Source organism: Alosa alosa, chromosome 10, assembly GCF_017589495.1.
Source record: "Alosa alosa isolate M-15738 ecotype Scorff River chromosome 10, AALO_Geno_1.1, whole genome shotgun sequence".
Classification (NCBI taxonomy): Eukaryota; Metazoa; Chordata; class Actinopteri; order Clupeiformes; family Clupeidae; genus Alosa; species Alosa alosa.
The window spans coordinates 27,299,034-27,320,604 of NC_063198.1; the positions used below are offsets into that span (position 1 = coordinate 27,299,034).

Here is a 21,571-nt window from a genome sequence, read left to right on the forward strand (position 1 = left end):
CTGCATCTCTTTCTCTCTCTCTCTCTCTCTCTCTCTCTCTCATCTCTATTGCTCTCTCTCTCTCTCTCTCTCTCTTTTCTCTCCTCTTTCCATCTCTATTGCTCTTTTTCTCTCTCTCTCTCTCTAGGTTTTCCTCTCCTCTTTCCATCTCTATTGCTCTCCCTATCTGTGCCCCCCTCTCTCTCTCCACAAACCCAAACAGTCGTCATGACTGTGGCAGGCAGAGACACTCCTGACCTTAGCATAGACAAAGGTGCCAGCACCCAGACACACTTCCCCACAGCTCCGATAGAGCTGTCACTTTCTCTCTCGCACACGCACACGCACACACACTTCCCTGCTCAACCTCAGCAAATTCTTCTGCTTGAATGACTTCTCTTTGGCATGTCTATGGGGCTAAGAAGTCATAGTGGGTTTTCCTGTAAGTCAGCCATTTTGGCTCTAGGAATACAGTTGCTGATGAACGACTGGACAGGAAATTGGAATCAGTGTAGCTCCAACACATCAGTTAGTCTTGGTTAGCGGGTACCAAATCATTTCATGGGCTGCGGACAGACCATCATTATTGCTGTTATTATTGTTTTTCATGGCTTTCATTCCCTCCCTTTCTCTCCTCTCTCTCAACCCCTCTCTCTCTCTTCCTCTCTTTCCTACAGACTTGCAAAGCGTGTGTATTCATTGCTCCCACCATCTCATCAAGTGCCCCTGGGCCAATCAGAGCATGCGTGTGTGATTGGGGCCTCACCGGTGACATTTGCCGTGATTGCTGGCAGCACAGCACAGCACAGCACAGCGCGGCGCGGCGGGGCGCACCCCCACTCAGCCCTGCCATTTCCATTAGTGATGGTGCGCAGACCTGGAGCCCACCACTATGCTAACCGCTACCGTTAGCGCCACCGTCCCATTATAGCCCCACAGACGGCCCACTGTGATCTGACCTATTGTGTGCAGCCAAAAGTGTCAAATCATGTTGAAAATGTAAAAACAACTACACAGACAGACAGACAGACAGACAGACAGACAGACACAGACAGACAGACAGACAGACAGAGACAGACACACACACACACACACACACACACACACACACACACACACACACACACACACACACACACAGCATGTGGGCACAGGAGAGGCAGCCGAGCCAGCCAGAATGACATTTATAATTCATATCATAAATTCCTTGAATTTCCCCTTGAGGATCAATAAAGTATCTATCTATCTATCTATCTATCTATCTATCTATCTATCTAATTCTGGGCTTGTACACACTTGATCTTCAGGCCCTTGGACAGGAGACGTCCAGTCAGCTCTGCAAATGGCCTTCCACGTTTCTTTGTTTGCTTTGTCTCTTTGCCAGAGAAGGTGGCAGCTGGGTGAAATGAGCATTTCCAGTCATGTGCTCTGTGTCTGGACGTAGAGGTGTGTCTGGACGTAGAGGTGCGTCTGGACGTAGAGGTGCGTCTGGACGTGAAGGCCACACGGAGGCATGAGTCCATTACCCATCCCCCACACCAAAGATCCTTTATCAATCGTCTCTGCCCACACCTTCAGACACGGCTCATACATAATAAAACAGCGCCGACTTCCCACTCCATGTTCACAGGGAGGGCCGGCAGCGGCCCCCGCTTGGTCAGCAGGAACACCTAGAGTGGAGAGCGCAGGAGCAAAACTCACCAGAGGACGCTAGGTGGATAGTGAGCTTTTAAGAAGAGGAGACAGATGCTGGAGCCAATTAATGTTTTTTGGACCCTTTTTTCTGACTTAATCTTTCTTTATCTCTCTTACGGTCTCGCTATCTCTCTCTCTCTCTCTCTCTCTCCTTTTTACTGTGCTGGGAGAGGGAGGTTGCCACAGTCCCAATCCTCTGTGGTTCCAATCAAACAAAAACTCCCTCCTAATTCCTGGAAATCTTCATCAGAGTGGATTGTGATTTTGAAGCGCACATCTGTTTGGCTCTCGGCGGGCTTTGATTAAAGTTGGACTCATCCGGCACTCTCGCGCCATGCTGGCTTCACATCTCCTTCATGCTCACGTACAGCTTTTACTGACACAGCCTGGGCTAGCTGCACCCACACACACACACACACACACACACACACACACACACACACACGCACACGCCAAGACACACACACACACGCTGCCAAGACACACACACACACACACACACACACACACACACACACACGCCATTAATAATAATATTACCGCTACAAGACATTATCGCCAAGACACACGCGAGACGCTAAGACGCGACACGCATTAACGCACACACGCCAGAACATTAATAACACAATAATACGCTGCCAGCATTAATAATAATACACACACACACACAATAATATTATTAAGGCATTACACATAATACCACAATAATAGCCACGCACACACACACGCTTCATAATGCCATTTCACGCAAGACACGCGACACACAAGACACGCATCGCCAAGACACACACATTACACGAATGTTTAGGAGTGCTTAAGACCATGGAGTGAAACATACACAGGCCTCAAGATTTCTGCACATACATACAGTACACACACACGCACATACACATAGTCACACAGATATGAACCATACTAAACTAATCAGCTGTCTGTGGTCTCTCAGAAGTCATTGCCAAAGTCCTGGGTCTTCCTTTTTCCCTCCCCTCTCATTCCCCCTTTCATTCCCCCTCTTACTTCACCCCCCCCCTCCTCCTGCACCACAATTGTTCTCCCTCCTCTCTTGGCTTCAGCAGAATGGGTGGAGCTCACTTTTAAAAGAAAAAGCATCTTTTCCTCCCATCCTGACAGAGAGGCGGCGGAGTGCCATCTTTGATCTGCGAGAGGACAGGACAGACCAGGCTAACTCCCGTCATGGGCGGACGCCTGCGGACCAGCAGGACGCTCAGCAGGGACACGCCAAGCAGCGGCCGTCTGAGCCAAGAGCTCCAGACCCCGGCCTCCCCATCCCCCCTGTCCCCTGGGCCACAGAACCAGGGCAGTTAGGCCCACGCTGGGCCAACAGGACTGAGCATCTCTGCCAAGAGACAGAGGTCACATCCCTGCAGTTTGGACTGCGGATCTTTTCAAACAAGGGGACGATTCTTTGGCCGACAGGACTAATAAATGCAGTCTGACCATAGACAGACACAGACACGCACGCACGCACGCACGCACGCGGCAAATAGAATCATCTGGAATGTGTATCTCCCCTGATCTGGTAGACAGAAACCAAGGATGTATTCCAACTAGGGCTGTCAAAATAACTGATTAATTTCGATTAATTAATTTGAGAAAAAATAACTGATATAATAACTGAACTGAAAATAGTGCAGATTAATCGATTCCGTATGACCTTTGACCCCGAGCCGTTCTAGTCAGTAACCATTAGACTGTAAAATGAAGGATAGAGAAGAAAATGTGCTGCCTAGATCATTGATTGGAACATTTACAGTGTTGATAAAAATCAAGTGTTGATTAAAATAAAGTCCTCTGCAGCAAGTAATTTGCATATTACCGGAGTTCATCAACTCTAAAGTCGCACATCAATGCAAAGAAATAGAGTTGACATTGAGGGGAGTGTTAATTTATTTTCACTGTGTCCATTAGGTTATATCTGTGGCCTGAAATGCCTTGTATGTGAAAAAAAACTTCTTCCTGAAGCACTTTTGAATTTATTTCCTCAGCATATTAGGTCATATCATAGATTATTATGGCCATTATTTGAACATTGAAAATAATAATAAGAGTTTTTGAACTTTAATGTCACTAATGCTGATTATTCAATGATTCATTTGAATTTAAATATTTAAAATACTTTCACAGCAAAAATTATATATGCTATTAATTTAGATTAATTAATCACAGAGTATGTAATTAATTTGATTAATTTTTTTAATCGATTGACAGCCCTAATTCCAACATATAAAGGAACAAAAGCATGTTAAAGAAACACATGGCTGGCTGCATGATCTATATGGAAATAGGACAACAGATGCAGGAGTTTTATTTTGTTTAGTCACACAACCCCTCCTTAAATGACTGGGGCCCAGCCAGGAACCAGAGCAGCCATTAAATGCCTACGCTTTCTCTGGGCAGTTACATCTTCAATGCTCCCTTCAGAGAGAACTCCTCTTCCACAACACCCACCAAAGTAACAGCTAGATTAGGGAGCGTCTTAAAGTATTACCTGTGAAAAGAGGAGTACAGCTTGGGCTATTTGAGGAGGTGATGGTGGAGAGGAGGGTAATCCAGGTGCACTTTTTACACCAACCCTTCAGTCTTTGTAGGGCCTCAGTCATGTGTGTTAGCCAAATCCCTCTTTAGCAGTTGGCTGCGTTGTGTAACCACCAATTTGTGTGTGTTTGTTTGTGTGAGCGTGTGTGTGTGAGCGTGCATGTTTGTGAGAGAGAGAGGGAGAGAGAGAAAGAGGAGGAATTAGATTATTGGCGGAACCTCACCAAACCAGTCCCACCACTGTAGTCAAAATAAAAAAAAAGTGCTGCCAATATGCTTGCCAAGGGAAGATCCCTGATTAAACCTGCCCCCGCGAAGACTACTGTCAGCGGATCAGCTCCAGACTCCAGCAGGTAAACTGGAGTGTGTGTGTGTGTGTGTGTGTGTGTTGGGGGGGTAGGTGTTAGAGGTTGGGTGGACAAACACTCTTGGACCCCTAACTGAATGGGAACAAAAGGGCCGCGTCAGTCACCACAATCCCCGTTTCGTGTGTGTGTGTGTGTGTGTGTGTTTGGGGGGGTTGCTGGCCCTGGACGATTTGCAACAGCTGACATACAGGGACAGGAACCCAGGAGGGCACTGACACAGATGGATCTAAAGCAAGCTACCAGTCCAGTCCAGCAGCATTCCATTCGCACGGCGTGAGAGAGTAACTCCCAAGGACACAGAGAAGACAGATGAGAGCAGCGGAGAGGAGAGGAGAGGAGAGGAGGAGAGGAAGAGAGGAAGGGAAAAGGAGACGGAGGGGTAGGAGAGAAGGAATATAATCCAAATATGGAAGAGAAACAAGAGAAAGGAATGCCAGTGGACTGAGGGCCGGGAGCAAGAGGATGAGGTGTGAAGACCGTAAGGCAGGGAGAGAGAGAATGCAAGAGGGAAGAGAGAAAGAGTGGGAAGAGAGAAAGAGTGGGAAGGGGGGAGGAAGGAAGGTGTTCCACCAGAATTACTGGTATCCAATCCAACCCACACAACCGACACATTTCACACCTCATTTGATTGGCGTGCTGATGTAACAAAAGGCTTTAACTCATGAATCAGCTTGGAATCAAACGGCTGAGGGAGCTTTTCGGAAGCCAAAGCGGTTGGCTAGACACAGTTTCCAGTGGCCATATGGGCCGATCGTTTGGATATCTGCAACGTACTAGGGGCAACGTCCATGAAAGATTAAAAAAAATCCACTTCATCTTCTCAAAAGGGCCCTGAGTGAAATGAAAAGCCCAAACCTCTGACCCGACTCCTTTTCAATCACCTGGTACGTCCCCATCCACAGTGTCCAAGCCTGGCTAGGGATTAATCCATTCAGATATGAAGGGGGGTTTGGGGGGGGGCAGGGCACAGGGTCAGCCTGAAGCACAACTGGTGCTCTAATGTTAGAGGTGTGGGCTCTAAAGCTCGTCCCCCTCCCCCTCTACGCAGGTCACTCCACTGGGCCATGTGCCAGATAGACCAGTTCACAGGTCAAGCTTAAACTGTCATTGTCCTTTAAGCAACCTCAGGAGGCCCAAAGGAGGAGCAGACTGACCATAATATCTGCCATAATGTCCCACTGTGCATGGAAAATGGTTAAAAAAATGTAAGAAGAGAAATTGGCCACGTTTCTAATAGGTTTGACATACTCTCCAAACCAGTTCCAGCCTTTCTTAAGCTTCAAAAGATGTCAGAGGGAATATATGCCCCATTTAAAGGCAAGGGTCACTTGATGACAAATGTTAAATAATAGCAGAGCTTTCTAATATCAATGAAAGTCTGTCTCTGGTCATGCCCCAACCGTTTTAAAGGAACCACTAACTGGATTTTTTGTGGTGAATAAAACATTAAACGTCTTGTGCGAGGCCATGTCAGAAACATTTCATGGAATTATAATGTCTAGTGACCATTGTAATGGCTAGATTATCCTTGATGAAAGAAGGAGCCTTTCAATCTGAACTTAATCACACAGAGTCACATATACTACCTCACACATGCTTAACCAAACACAGACACACACACACACACACCCTTCCCCCAGGGCAGTCTCCCAAAGCTGGTGTCACGAGAGTTCCCGCGTTGTCTGGCCCTGGGGGTATTATTCCCCCAGCAGCCCCGCTTCGACTACCCAGGGGGCCGTGGGGGTGCGGGGGAGGGGCGAGGAGGGGAGGGTGGCCTCACCGAGCCCAGGCAGCGGAACTCCTGCTGCTCCGAAGCCAAGCTCTGCTAAAGGAATTAGCCCGCTAACGTTCAGCGTGTCACAAGCCCCCCTCCGCCTCAATCGGCTAACTCAAAACCCAGAGCAGCCCAGTGCAGGAGCGAGGAGGAGAGACATGCCCCAGAGCAGGAGTGAGGAGGAGAGACATGCCCCAGAGCAGGAGCGAGGAGGAGACACATGCCCCAGAGCAGGAGTGAGGAGGAGAGACATGCCCCAGAGCAGGAGCGAGGAGGAGACACATGCCCCAGAGCAGGAGTGGAGGAGGGAGAGACATGCCCAGAGCAGGAGCGAGGGGGGGGAGACACATGCCCCAGAGCAGGAGTATGAGGAGGAGACACATGCCCCAGTGCAGGAGCGGAGGGACATGCCCCGCCCCAGAGCAGGAGGCGAGGAGGAGACACATGCCCCAGAGCAGGAGTGAGGAGGAGACATGCCCCAGAGCAGGAGTGAGGAGGAGAGACATGCCCCAGAGCAGGAGGCGAGGAGGAGACACATGCCCCAGAGCAGGAGCGAGGAGGAGACATGCCCCAGAGCAGGAGCGAGGAGGAGACACATGCCCCAGAGCAGGAGTGAGGAGGAGAGACATGCCCCAGAGCAGGAGCGAGGGGGGGGAGACACATGCCCCAGAGCAGGAGCGAGGAGGAGACACATGCCCCAGTGCAGGAGCGAGAGGGAGACATGCCCCAGAGCAGGAGCGAGGAGGAGACATGCCCCAGAGCAGGAGTGAGGAGGAGAGACATGCCCCAGAGCAGGAGTGAGGAGGAGAGACATGCCCCAGAGCAGGAGGAGGAGGAGAGACATGCCCCAGAGCAGGAGGAGGAGGAGAGACATGCCCCAGAGCAGGAGTGAGGAGGAGAGACATGCCCCAGAGCAGGAGGAGGAGGAGAGACATGCCCCAGAGCAGGAGTGAGGAGGAGAGACATGCCCCAGAGCAGGAGTGAGGAGGAGAGACATGCCCCAGAGCAGGAGTGAGGAGGAGACATGCCCCAGAGCAGGAGTGAGGAGGAGACATGCCCCAGAGCAGGAGTGAGGAGGAGACATGCCCCAGAGCAGGAGTGAGGAGGAGACATGCCCCAGAGCAGGAGTGAGGAGGAGAGACATGCCCCAGAGCAGGAGTGAGGAGGAGAGACATGCCCCAGAGCAGGAGGAGGAGGAGAGACATGCCCCAGAGCAGGAGGAGGAGGAGAGACATGCCCCAGAGCAGGAGGCGAGGAGGAGACACATGCCCCAGAGCAGGAGCGAGGAGGAGACATGCCCCAGAGCAGGAGCGAGGAGGAGACACATGCCCCAGAGCAGGAGCGAGGAGGAGACATGCCCCAGAGCAGGAGCGAGGAGGAGACACATGCCCCAGTGCAGGAGCGAGGAGGAGACACATGCCCCAGAGCAGGAGCGAGGAGGAGACACATGCCCCAGAGCAGGAGCGAGGAGGAGACACATGCCCCAGAGCAGGAGCGAGGAGGAGACACATGCCCCAGAGCAGGAGCGAGGAGGAGACACATGCCCCAGAGCAGGAGCGAGGAGGAGACACATGCCCCAGAGCAGGAGCGAGGAGGAGACACATGCCCCAGAGCAGGAGCGAGGAGGAGACACATGCCCCAGAGCAGGAGTGAGGGAGACACATGCCCAGAGCAGTGAGGGAGGGAGAGACATGCCCCAGAGCAGGAGGAGGAGGAGAGACATGCCCCAGAGCAGGAGAGCGAGGGGGGACACATGCCCCAGAGCAGGAGTGAGGAGGGAGAGTGCCCCAGAGCAGGAGTTTAGGGGAGACACATGCCCAGAGCAGGAGCCAGAGAGACACATGCCCCAGTGCAGGAGCGAGGAGGAGACACATGCCCCAGAGCAGGAGCGAGGAGGAGACACATGCCCCAGAGCAGGAGCGAGGAGGAGACACATGCCCCAGAGCAGGAGCGAGGAGGAGACACATGCCCCAGAGCAGGAGCGAGGAGGAGACACATGCCCCAGAGCAGGAGCGAGGAGGAGACACATGCCCCAGAGCAGGAGCGAGGAGGAGACACATGCCCCAGAGCAGGAGCGAGGAGGAGACACATGCCCCAGAGCAGGAGCGAGGAGGAGACACATGCCCCAGAGCAGGAGCGAGGAGGAGACACATGCCCCAGAGCAGGAGCGAGGAGGAGACACATGCCCCAGAGCAGGAGCGAGGAGGAGACACATGCCCCAGAGCAGGAGCGAGGAGGAGACACATGCCCCAGAGCAGGAGCGAGGAGGAGACACATGCCCCAGAGCAGGAGCGAGGAGGAGACACATGCCCCAGAGCAGGAGCGAGGAGGAGAGACATGCCCCAGAGCAGGAGCGAGGAGGAGACACATGCCCCAGAGCAGGAGTGAGGAGGAGAGACATGCCCCAGAGCAGGAGCGAGGAGGAGACACATGCCCCAGAGCAGGAGCGAGGAGGAGACACATGCCCCAGAGCAGGAGCGAGGAGGAGACACATGCCCCAGAGCAGGAGCGAGGAGGAGACACATGCCCCAGAGCAGGAGCGAGGAGGAGACACATGCCCCAGAGCAGGAGCGAGGAGGAGACACATGCCCCAGAGCAGGAGCGAGGAGGAGACACATGCCCCAGAGCAGGAGCGAGGAGGAGACACATGCCCCAGAGCAGGAGCGAGGAGGAGACACATGCCCCAGAGCAGGAGCGAGGAGGAGACACATGCCCCAGAGCAGGAGCGAGGAGGAGACACATGCCCCAGAGCAGGAGCGAGGAGGAGACACATGCCCCAGAGCAGGAGCGAGGAGGAGACACATGCCCCAGAGCAGGAGCGAGGAGGAGACACATGCCCCAGAGCAGGAGCGAGGAGGAGACACATGCCCCAGAGCAGGAGCGAGGAGGAGACACATGCCCCAGAGCAGGAGCGAGGAGGAGACACATGCCCCAGAGCAGGAGCGAGGAGGAGACACATGCCCCAGAGCAGGAGCGAGGAGGAGACACATGCCCCAGAGCAGGAGCGAGGAGGAGACACATGCCCCAGAGCAGGAGCGAGGAGGAGACACATGCCCCAGAGCAGGAGCGAGGAGGAGACACATGCCCCAGAGCAGGAGCGAGGAGGAGACACATGCCCCAGAGCAGGAGCGAGGAGGAGACACATGCCCCAGAGCAGGAGCGAGGAGGAGACACATGCCCCAGAGCAGGAGCGAGGAGGAGACACATGCCCCAGAGCAGGAGCGAGGAGGAGACACATGCCCCAGAGCAGGAGCGAGGAGGAGACACATGCCCCAGAGCAGGAGCGAGGAGGAGACACATGCCCCAGAGCAGGAGCGAGGAGGAGACACATGCCCCAGAGCAGGAGCGAGGAGGAGACACATGCCCCAGAGCAGGAGCGAGGAGGAGACACATGCCCCAGAGCGAGGAGATGTGGGCAGATTAGGCGGCACACTCCTGGGTCCGACTGGGCCAGGACAGGGCAGGGATGTGGAATGTGATTTGAGCAAGGCTGAGCGGGACTGATGCCAATCTCTGGACAATTGAGCTATCTGTACAGATACAGGAAGGGTAGCTTTGATGAGGAAGTGAAAAAGCTGGTTCCAGTCACACACAAACAGCAATCTTGGAATTTTAGGTTTTTTTGCTCACCAAAATGTCACTACTTCCACTCTGTTTTGGAATTCCCATTTACAAATCATGCAAAAACACACACACACACACACACACAGCTCAATTTCAGATCTCAATTTGTCAAAGGCTTTCTATGAACAAGAACCTGTAGAGAGATGCACACACACACACACACACACACACACACACACACACACACACACACACACTCTACCCCAGGCCCAATGTCCACAAACAAGGCCAACATGCACACACTCAACCTCTAGCTATCCAGGATCAGCCAACAGCCTATGACCTTTGACCCTGCACAAACACACTCCACCCAACCCCTATTTCCCCCAAAGTGGTGTCAACCAATAACCGGTCAGTGGCGGGACGGCGCTAGCGTAAGCCTGACTTAGCGGCGAGCGTCCCCTCAGCACGACGGGCCGGTCCCTCTGTTAGTCTTATTTACAGACCTGAGCTGGAGCTGGTGAATTATTTAGGCCCTCAGTAAACACTGCAGGAGGGCCAGAACAGCTCAGGGCACAGAGAGAGAGAGACAGAGAGAGAGAGAGCGAGAGAGAGAGAGAGGGAGGAGAGAGAGAGGGGAAGAGAAATACAAAGAGAGCGGGAAGAAGAGAGAGATTAGAGACAGAGTGATAGAGAGAGGGAGGCAACAAAAAGAGGGAAATAAAGGGTAAGAGAGATAAAGAGAGAGAATGGCAGAGATAAGGACGATAGTGAGGTAGAGACAGATAGAGAGAGGAAGGGAGGGAGGGAGGGAGGGAATAAAAGTCATTCATGACGATGGCACTCAGGAGAGAGATGTGGCTAAACAGAGCAGAGAGGGTGTGATGGCCAGTAAACACACCGGCGCCTTTGATCCACAGCCCAGCCCAGTCCAGCCCAGCACAGGAGGGGAGGGGGCAGCAGGGGACAGCACAGCAACAACACACAGAGAAACACACAGAGAGATTCAGTGGGGTGTAGCGGTAAATGTGTCCATCATCAACTGCGTCAGAAGCAAAACAGAAACTAAACACGCAAACTGACTCAATGCATGTTCTCACACACACACACACACACACACACACAAATCTGCATCCAACATCCTCGGTTGCATAAAATAAACCACATGTGTGCCCACACACACACGGTAAAATGCTGTGCACAGTGTGCTGCCAACCACCACTCGTTCCATCACTCTGTCGCTCTTTCCTTCTCCTTCACATCCTCTCTCTCTCTCTCTCTCTCTCTCTCTCATTAAAAACTCAAATATGCCTGCAGCTCCAGACAGACTCCTGTGAGAGTGGTAAACAACAGCAGCTTCGCTAAATCTACAGGAAAGACTCAGGCCCACGCCACACCACCTTCCTGCCAAGCATTTATGGACAAGTGACGCTGATGCCTTGTCCACTGCGTGTGTGTGTGTGTGTGTGTGTGTGTGTGTGTGTGTGTGTGTGTGCATGTGTGTGATGTGCTACATGTGAGTGAGTGAGTGTGAGTGTGAGTGTGTGTGTGTTTGTCCAAGGTGAAAGCATCTTTCACACTTCTAAAAAAACTGCTGCTTGTGCTGCCAAGGTGAAAGAAACTGAAGTGGATGTTCTAGCAATCTGCGCAAGATGACAGAAGAAAGAGAGGGAGAGATAGCATAGGAAATGCCAGCTGTCTGCAAAGAGGCACAATGCCAGTCTGATCCAGGTGCAGGAGTTGTCTTACACTAACACACACACACACACACACACACACTCTTGTGTTGAAGGTAACATTGAGTGTAGGCTTCCTGATCGATGCAGACCTGCTTGCTCGGGGCACGGGAGAGGCTAGAGGAGGGTGCAGCAGACAAGGCTGCCAAAGATGCTTACCAGTGCTGGCCTCACTGTTCATCACACTCACAAAATAGACCTGCAGAAAAGGCAACCATCAGAGGAAATGAAACCTGTGCCTCAGAGACCCACATACAGAGACATAATGCGTACATAGATGCACAGTCACACATCAAGTCAACATACATACACACACACACTTATTGTCAGTTTGCACGCATTGTTCGGGTACGTCCTCTTCACAAAAGAGTGGGACTACTTCACAAATGAGTGTGTGAACAGCCCCAAAAGCTCACCCACACAGAGTGGGCCAGGAGGCCTGCAGAACTCCTCACCACGCCACCCAGCACCACGAGAGCCACTTCAGAACACACACACACACACACACACACACACACACACACACACACACACACACACACACACACACACACACACACACACACACACGCAATCCGTGACTCTCATCCAAGTGCCTCAGAACACACACACACACACACAGAGAGAAACAGACACACAGACACACACACATAATCTTGCAGAGGGTTGCAAGAACTGGGGACTCGTCCAAAACAACTTCCTCCACTCCACCTCGAGTGCACCTGATCTCCCCCCCCCAACACTCGACCCCTCCTCCCCTCAAAACACTGACATGGAGAAGAGCCAATCGCCAACCCCCTCCGGTAAGAGCTGACAGTGGGGGCTCTGCTTAATCAGAGTTTAGTACCAAAACCTGGGGTGAGGTTGTATACACAGCGAGATGACTCACCGAGGCCCAACGGTTTTCTGTCAGTGCGTTCGCCCTGTGCCCGTCATGTTTGTTTAGTCATGCCCGGGCACACACACCGCCTGGCACCCGCGGTGCGGCATACACCTGAGTGAACGCGGCTGGCACAGGAGCGGGATGGACACAGCGCCACGACTATACCACCAACACCTCCGTACCACCTGAGGACCAACCCATCCCCACACGGTCACACAAATGGCTCCTGGGTGTGGGTGTGCCATATCCTGTCACCGTACGGCTCTCACAACTGTAAGCCGATGGGACCTGTGCCCAAGAATATATTGGTATTTCATAATATATATATTATGAAATATATAAACATAGTTTTGTCTATACTGTCTACATTGTCCATCTCTACTCCTGGGGTTTCCCAACTAGGAGAACACTTGTTAAAGTGCCATTTGAAACCAATGACGTAAAGCTGAGAGTTGAATGAGTTTCATGAAAAACAGATTTAAAAAGGAACGCAGTAACAGAGGGTTCTAGGTAGGGACCTTAGAAAAGTAAAAAGCCTTTGCCCATCAGATTTGGTCAAATAAAGCTTCCCTCCTGTGAAAAAGTGCTTTGACACTGGAATGGGAATGTCAAGAATGGGAGATTCATCTCTAATTTTTAAGAAACAAAAGAACATTGTCATCGCGCACGGCATTGCACCAAGGTTACTTTTCTATTCCCATTTTCTCCTGAGATTTTGTGGTGATAGGGAAAGTGTTAGGCCGGAGATATTTTATTCCTTCTGTACTCTTCATGTGGGTTGCCCTTTAAAGTGCCTGCTTCAAAACGGCACATTCTCAAAGGCAGCTGTCACTTCGACAGGCAGCAAGAGAGAGGGAGGGAGAGGGAGGGAAGGGAGGGGGGTTTGGAAGGGGCCTTTGAAGAATGGTTAAAAGTGTAGTAGATAAAAATAAAACTAGAAAAGGCAGGAGATTAATTATACATTACAGCCGGGCAGAGACAGTCACAGGGCCAGAGTAGAAAGCTCCATCCTGTTGTCTGAAGTAACGGGCAGACTGGGGGCCAACACATACAGTTCCACTCCAACTCTCTTCACCTCTCTCTCCCACTCCCTGTCTATCTCTCTCGCCCCCTCTTAATTCCTGTCCTTAAGGCTGGTATTTTAAGCACAGCTGCCATTTCTCTTCATTTTTTTGGTTGTTGTGGCAGCGGCGGCACCTGGGCTGTTTTTGTCCTCTTGCGTAACCTCCGGCCTGGATGGCCGTCTAGAGGATGGCAGGTACACAGCATTTGACAGGCCCGCGTTTTCCCAACCCAGCTGTACTGTGACTCTACCTGAGGCTGCGGAGGGTGTGTGTGTGTGTGTGTATAGGACTGGAGATGGAGATGGCTTAGCTTTCTCTCTCTCTGACAGCATAAAGAGATATGTGGCATGTTTGCATGTGAGCAGATACTAATGTGTTTCTGCAAGATATTGCTTGTTATTTTGCCTGCAAGATAGCTCTCTGTAAGTCCACGCCTGAAAATGTGTTAGTGTCTTGGTGGGTGTGCTTTTCCACATTTATTTCTGTGTGTGTGTGTGTGTGTGTGTGTGACCTGCCTTCCAACAGGCTGATAGGGCCTTGGGCAGTGTTTAGATTAGAACAGGGCCCCTCGGTCACGGCAACATCCCCTCCTTCACTCCAGCCTGTTTCATTCTGTTCTGTTCTGTTCTGTTCTGTTGCAGTGTCGAGTTGTGCTTTGCCTCAGGACTACAGGTAGGTTCAGAGAGAGAACGGACAGAGAACAGACTGCAAAAGACAGAACTTGCAGAGTGTGAGTCTAGGGAGAGTGTGAGTCAAGTGACGAGAGAGAGAGAGAGAGAGAGAGAGAGAGAGAGAGACAGAGAGAGAGAGAGAGAGAAACGGATAAGAAAACCAAAGCAAGGTGAAAAATGTGGTGGTACGCAGCCGTGTGTGTGTGTGTGAGTCATCATGAGGCGTGGCGGAGCTCTTCTTAGCAGCGCACGGCACTCCAGTGGCCTTAATCTTTTTGTCTTTGGAAAGTCCAGAGTTCACTTCAGATACTATTCCTCGGATCTCAGGGAAGAGTGAGTCCCTTGTGTTGTGCTTACGTATGCCACTGTGGAAAGTAGAGCAGGAACGGTGCCAAGGAGTGCAACATCCAACCGTGACTATGCAGAGATCAGAGGCCAATGAGACACACATATACACACATCTGCACACACACACACACACACAGCAGATTAAAAGACACATGCTTGCACACACGGGGGCAGAGGCACGCAGCACTACAAGCTGAAAGGCAAAGGGGCACAGGCAAACACACATATGCTCAAACACTCAAACACACACACACACACACACACACACACACACCTACAGATGGAGAAAGCAAGCACAAAGGCACGCACACAGAAATAGCGGCAGAGAATGAGATTATTAATAGAAGTCAAACAGAGGGTGAAGCGCAGGCATGGTATGTGGCAATTATGAGCTCTCAAGCAGCATGTGGTGCTGAGAGGAGAGGCTTTCTAGTGTGTGTGTGTGTGTGTGTGTGTGTGTGTGTGTGATCTGTATAGTACAGAGACAGAAACCGAAGAGAAATCACAGGACGCGGGGGTGTGGAAGTTTGCAGAAGAGCGAGAGAGAGTCAGATACCACAGAAATACTGCCAGTATGGTTTAAAGCAGCTGTCACTCAAAAAATATGTTATAGCAAGATCTACCTCTCAACCAGTCTTAATGAGTCACGTTAACATACTAAGTGCAGAAGGAAAAATTCAATGTCTACTAATGGTAACCCATGAGTACGTCATGTCTCCAGTGGAAAATTAGGACTTAGTATTGCTCTAACATTACAATGTGTTTGGTAATAACAATCTCATAGGATGCCACTAAAGACTCCTCAACATAGTCAGAATACATCTCCAGCCAGTACAACCAATTTAGAATGGCTGGTTGGAGGGCAAAAATGAACAGAGTTAAAAATTCAGCTCTGTATAAAATATGAATAATAACACAAACATCGCTTAAATTTCGGACCAAATTATTCCCGCTCACACACCCTCATCTAAAAAGAGACAAACAAAGGCCTAATCTACTCCCTTTGTGGCCAATTTAGTGCTATACCCATATCTCTGCTTCTGTAATTGTCTCCCACTTGTGCAATTTATTTCCAATCATTTTGTTGCCGAGATAAATTATTTCAGTCCGAAGCTAATCTTGCGCTCTCAGTGGTCATTAGCTATCGCCTGGCCTCAGCTCTGAAAAAAATGTCCTTCCGCAACACCGTGGCGAGTTTTGAGCCATTAGAGCTTGTGGCATATGCACCGGGTTTCACACAGATGTGCTCGGCTAAAAACAACACGGACGGACTCGGAGTGAGGCAGAGCGCCTGTCAGTTTAAATTCCAAACTTTACACATCACAGGCAAACCCTGCCGGCAGAGCACACTCAAACCGACTAGACCAAATGCGGATGGAGGAATATAGGCAATAGAAACAACAGCACACATGACTGGTGCGTTTTTTAACACAAGCACAGTTGGTGGTTTATTAGCCTATACTCTTGGTCACATCGATATAAATGCGTGTTGCTGATCTAATAGCGTATTCTAATTAAGATGTTATTGAAATAGCCTACTTTAATTCGCCCAAAAATAAAGGTTTTTGCAACAGGCATAGCCTACGGCAAGAATTTTGTTGTACTAAATAATGACAACCGAGTCAAATACTCTACAAATATATTTTAAGCAGTGGGGTCAACTTGAGAAGAGAAATGCCGTGAGGGCAATGTCATGACGTGACCATTTAATTCCTAACAAGAATGTCACAGCAGGGGCTTTTCATTTACTTGGTAACACAACGACAGAGATTGATAGACGCCAAGTAGACTTAAATCGCCCCTCCAACTGTAAATTAGGCAGAGATTTATTTGCAACGTTGTATCCCTCTAGATCAACATTGTATCGGCGTGCGACAGAGTTCACAGTTCACGCACACCTCGGCGGTTCGCCAGGGAAGACGGATATCCAGAATCAACCTTTCGTGTCGGGTCTGTGTTTGACGCTAGATTCCCAGCAGTCGCAGGGACTCTCACCTCCTCCTTAACAAACAATTAAATCATGCATGGACACACACATTTACCATTTACATCTGAATGTCCGTCATGCTCCTAACCGTCACACAGTGGCGATAATGGATGCACTGGCCAGCCTGAATGGGTGTCTGCTATGTCGAATCAAATCCTTTTTCAACGGTTCGCATTAAGAATCCAATGGCTACATTTGATCACTGTAAATACAGCAAATTGTGGGTTTGTGTTACACGTTGGAAGATCAATACACAATGATTGAACGAAGTATATTAACAATCAATCTTAAATTGGCTATTAGAAATACTGCACTAATCCGCAAACCCGTGCGTAATTCTTACAGCCACTGTGTAGTCTGTAAGCGCCTCTCAAAATGAGTTGTTGCTTTATTTTATTAAATGAGAGACGATTAACACACCCACGGGAAGATTCCTAGCCTCTTGAATAGGTGGCTCCACACTAAGGCATTCCAATCACAGGCTGACATGGTCAGAGCTATGAAAAAGGGCTAATTTCTTGGCTGATTGACTTCACATAATTTACACCAAATACCGAGGCTAGGCCTACAACTTACCATTTTTTAAAATGCAAATGCCAGTCGATTTTTTTACATACACGATCGAAGTCCCAAGAGAAATGCCTTAACCTATTTCTTCCCAGTCAGTTTGGAAGCTTGACGCATGGAGAGGGACAAGACACGGCTCTCAGAAAACATATGCTTCTGAGACAAGCTCGGTTATCTATAGTAAGACCCTGAGACAAATGCCTTCTCCAACAGCAGAAATGCATTGGATTCCACGGTTGATCCTCGCCCATCCGAGAACTGTTAGAGCTTTTTTCTGCCTCTCTCTCTCTCTCTCTCACTCTGCCTTAAATGATTCAGGATGTCAGTATCCAGAAATCCGCGTTTCCTTCTCTAACAGACTATTCCAGATGTACTGTTGAAGTGCTCATTTAATTGAAGACAGTTTAAACATAGCCTAGCTCTTGTGTAACAAGAGTGTTAATTGCAAGTCGACCAATGTGAGCATAAACCCGAAACTTGTAGAAGAAATATACAGCAGAATATTAGCTACAGTTGCTATGCCCATGTCAAGATACCGTGCAACAATCTCTCTAAATAAATGACGAGTAGATAGCCTTATAGCTCATACGCCAACCACTCACTCGCTTGCTGTGAGTAAGCTCACATTCCAGTCTCTCAGTGCGAACAAGGGACGCAAAAGAGACGGCGTAAAGGGGAATAGCTATAACCAGTTTTCTACTGGTTTCCCAGCAGACGAAGTCTTCCAGAGGAGAACATACCATGTTTTTTAAAGCCTATCTACCATCCCGTTTGGTGCAACAAATGACTTCAAGAGCACCACTCTATATAGATAGCCCATTCGTTTTACACACAAACAAATTATTAACGAAATCAGAAAACCTAAGCTTATGTTGACGTTACGTTTCAGAAACAACTTAAGTGAGTCAAACACCGACGTAAGAGAATGCTTAGAGAAGGCTTGGACAAGGCAAGAAAACAACCGATTCCCAAACTCACGGTGCGAGAAGGCAACAGCCTCTGATACCAGCAAATAAATGTCTCAAATCTCTCGTTTTGAAAGTTGAAAAATGATGTGGCTCTATCTATCGCGTGGCTTAACTTACCAGTTCAAGTGATCTTTGGTTTAGATATCCATGCCATGGTTAAATTCCAAAACTTGCCAACATATCCACTCCCGTGTGAGGGTGTGCGTGTTAGTTCGGTACGGAGGTTTCCCGGTGTGTGTATGTGTGTATGAGTCTAGTGTGGAATGCAGCGCTGGCGTCCGACGTGAAGCCCTAGCCTCGATCTGAGTCTTGCAGGGGCTGCGCTGGAAATCAGAAGAATGCAGTACGTTGTATAACCAACAGAGGGAGACAGTCTGACAAATCACTGTGGGAAACACTGGTAAATACATGCGGTTTTGTCTGGGAAGTTTTTTCCTGTGAGCTAACCATCCATCTGCGTTGGACACATAACACACCAATATAGACATATGCATACAAGATACATTTTGTTTACAGAATATCGTCACATATCCTAATCCTGTGTTTTAGCAGGCAAAAGAGCAAATAAGTGGATTAAGACCAGTTGACTGAGTGGAGGCACACATTAAATTGTCCATTTGCTATAAGGGGTGCTCCAAAAGTGGAAGAGTAAGCTACATATTACCTTCCTTAACAGAGTGCTGGGCTGCAGCTCATACCCAGAATAGCTCACATCTACAGACATCGACCTAAATCTCCAGTTGCATCTCAAGGATATGCTGTCATGTACTGACAGAGTCATGTCATGACAGAGGTGAAAAAGACATAGAAATGATTCCAGATTTTGCTATACATGTTCCCATGGCAAAAAAGAGTGCCAGCTCATCACGATATTCCTGGTCACACATGTGTTTTCACATGCTTTGTGGATAGGATGACACGTTGGAAGATGAAAGATAACCCCTCCCAATCCAATGAATCATTAAATAGTGATTCCTGTTGACCTTGCCCTCTAAGGACCAATCAAACAATGCCAGGAAAAGCTCCTTATACTATTATGGGACCCTGAGGAAACCAAGCACCAGTGCCCAGTGCCTTCCTAAAGCATGTGTGTGTGTGTGGCTACCACAGAGGCATTCATAGACCTCCACCCACACTGACCACTTAGACCCGTTTCCACCGCAGGAACACTGGGGTAGTTTGGGGTAGTTTCACACTTTTGTGTATGTTTCCACTGCAGCATCTGCCACTGTAGTATCTCTTTCAGGAACCTTAAAGGGCAAAAAAGCCACTGCACTTCTGAGCAGCAGTGGTGGTTGATGTCTATCTTGATTTAAGCAAAGCTGTGGAGTGGAACTTTTAGGCCACTCACACATGGTTCCACCTATGGGTGAAGTAAGTAACTGCTCTGATCCTCTTGGATGACTTCCTCCACACTCTCTGGAGACCCCCAGTAAAGTTATCCACCAGCTGAGCTGAAACGTGATATTCTTTCATAGGGCCCAACATTTGTAGTGGCACTGTTATATTTTAGAGAAGACAATGGACAAGGGAATTGTGAATGGGAACTCACTTTATTTTCAAAGTCAAACATAGCAGACCAAAACAGCTGCATATTAAACACAGTCAAGCGTCACCTAACAGTCACAGATTGGTTCATCCTGAATGGACATAACAGACACCTCTGTTCCCTGTTTCTCAAAACAATGACTTGTCGGGGAATTCATGAGGAAAATTGCAGGCCTTGATGACACTGACAATTGTCACCAAAGTCCAATAAATTCCAAGGGCTCAGAACTGACAGATGTCCTTCACAGAACATAATGACCAACATAACTGTTATTGTTTGTGTGTGTGTGTGTGTGTGTGTTGGGGGGCATACCTCTTTGTCTCTCAAAATGGCCTTACCTGGGAGTTCATGCAGCACAGTGCAGGCTTTGTTGGCTCTGATATACAGTATTGTCAAATGAGGAAGGTAAGTAATCTCGTCGCCAAACTCTAATACGTCAACAGCACATAAACACGGCGCATACCTCTGTGATAAAACAATTGATGCAAACATAAGACATCCTGAAAAAATAATGAGTTTTCAAAACAGAAAAAAATGCTTCTATATTCAGCTATTTTAAAATTAGCATGCTGTTTTGCAAACAAACCCTTACGACAAGACACATGTGATCGCACATGGCTTTTATCTCCTGCAAATCCAGCCTCTCTCTCTCTGTCTTTCTTTTCCCTCTAAGAGCTACTGCCATCTCCGTCGTGATGCATTGGGACAGCATACAAAGGACGGCACTTGGTCTGAAAGCACAGGGAATAATTCAGCGCTGACTGTGGCTTCATGCGGGGGGCGTGCTTCGCTCCTGCTTGTTTATGGTCATACAGTATTGATGCGGAGGAGCTCGTGAGAGAGGAACACACTCATACTCCAACTCAGACCAGAGAGAGGGTGGAGTCGGATGGTGTCGGATTGACCAGGGGCTTCAGAGGACCCCTGCCTTCTGGTGAACGGGGAACAGACTTGGCATTACACAGGAGCTGGACAATAAGGGGCACGTAGAGAAAAGGCTCTCCTATGTACAACGTGTGCACAAGACATGTATAGATAGCCATTTCATGACCAACTTTTCAGATTTACACACAAACATAATGCACGCAAACATGTATATATTATGCACACAGACACACACATACACACACACACAAACACACACACACACACACAATCCAGACACAAATACACAGTGTAATACTTTTAACAGGATATTTTATTTAAAAGCCTTAAAGCGGTACACAGGCCTTGTTGGTTAATACCATTCCACAGCACACAAGTCCTCCAGGAACCTTTTGAACTTCTCCTTTTGATGAAAATATGTCATTAACTATTTATTCTAAGACTCCCACTCAACAACCACAATCGGAAAGACACAGCTGATTTCTTATTGGTCAAGGAAGTAGTTCAATCAAGTAATTGAGGTCAGGATTGCTTTTAAACCAGAGGGTACGCATACACCCACTCAATCCCATTCATTCATTGATGTGCACACACACACACACACACACACACACACACACACACACACACACACACACACACACAGGGGAAGGGTGGGGGTGGGGGGTCATCATTTTGGAAAGCCTGTCTGATCAGCTTCTGATCTATTAAATCCTGTTAACGCCTGCAGTGACATGTGGTCATGCTCAAAGCCGTGCAGAGGCTGTCTGGAGCTGCAGGCTAAAGATTAGCTCAGGTATTAGCTGACGGGGACCGCCGCCACTTTATATGAACATACATCAACACACAAGCACACACGAACAAACACACACACACACACACACACACACACACACACACACACACACACACACACACACACACACACACACACACCACAGTCACTTTAAAACACAGGGTACTCCGTCAAAGACAAG

General features: G+C 49.2%; 1 protein-coding gene across 1 annotated transcript in view; it reads right to left on the reverse strand.

Annotated features, from left to right (window-relative positions):
• plxna1b (plexin A1b) overlaps positions 1-18,406 on the reverse strand; it is a 184,648-nt gene extending 166,242 nt beyond the window's left edge. The window contains 1 exon segment of the mRNA XM_048254798.1: positions 18,278-18,406. The gene's annotated coding sequence lies outside the window, so the exon portion shown is untranslated.
• Positions 18,407-21,571: the final 3,165 nt, after the last annotated feature.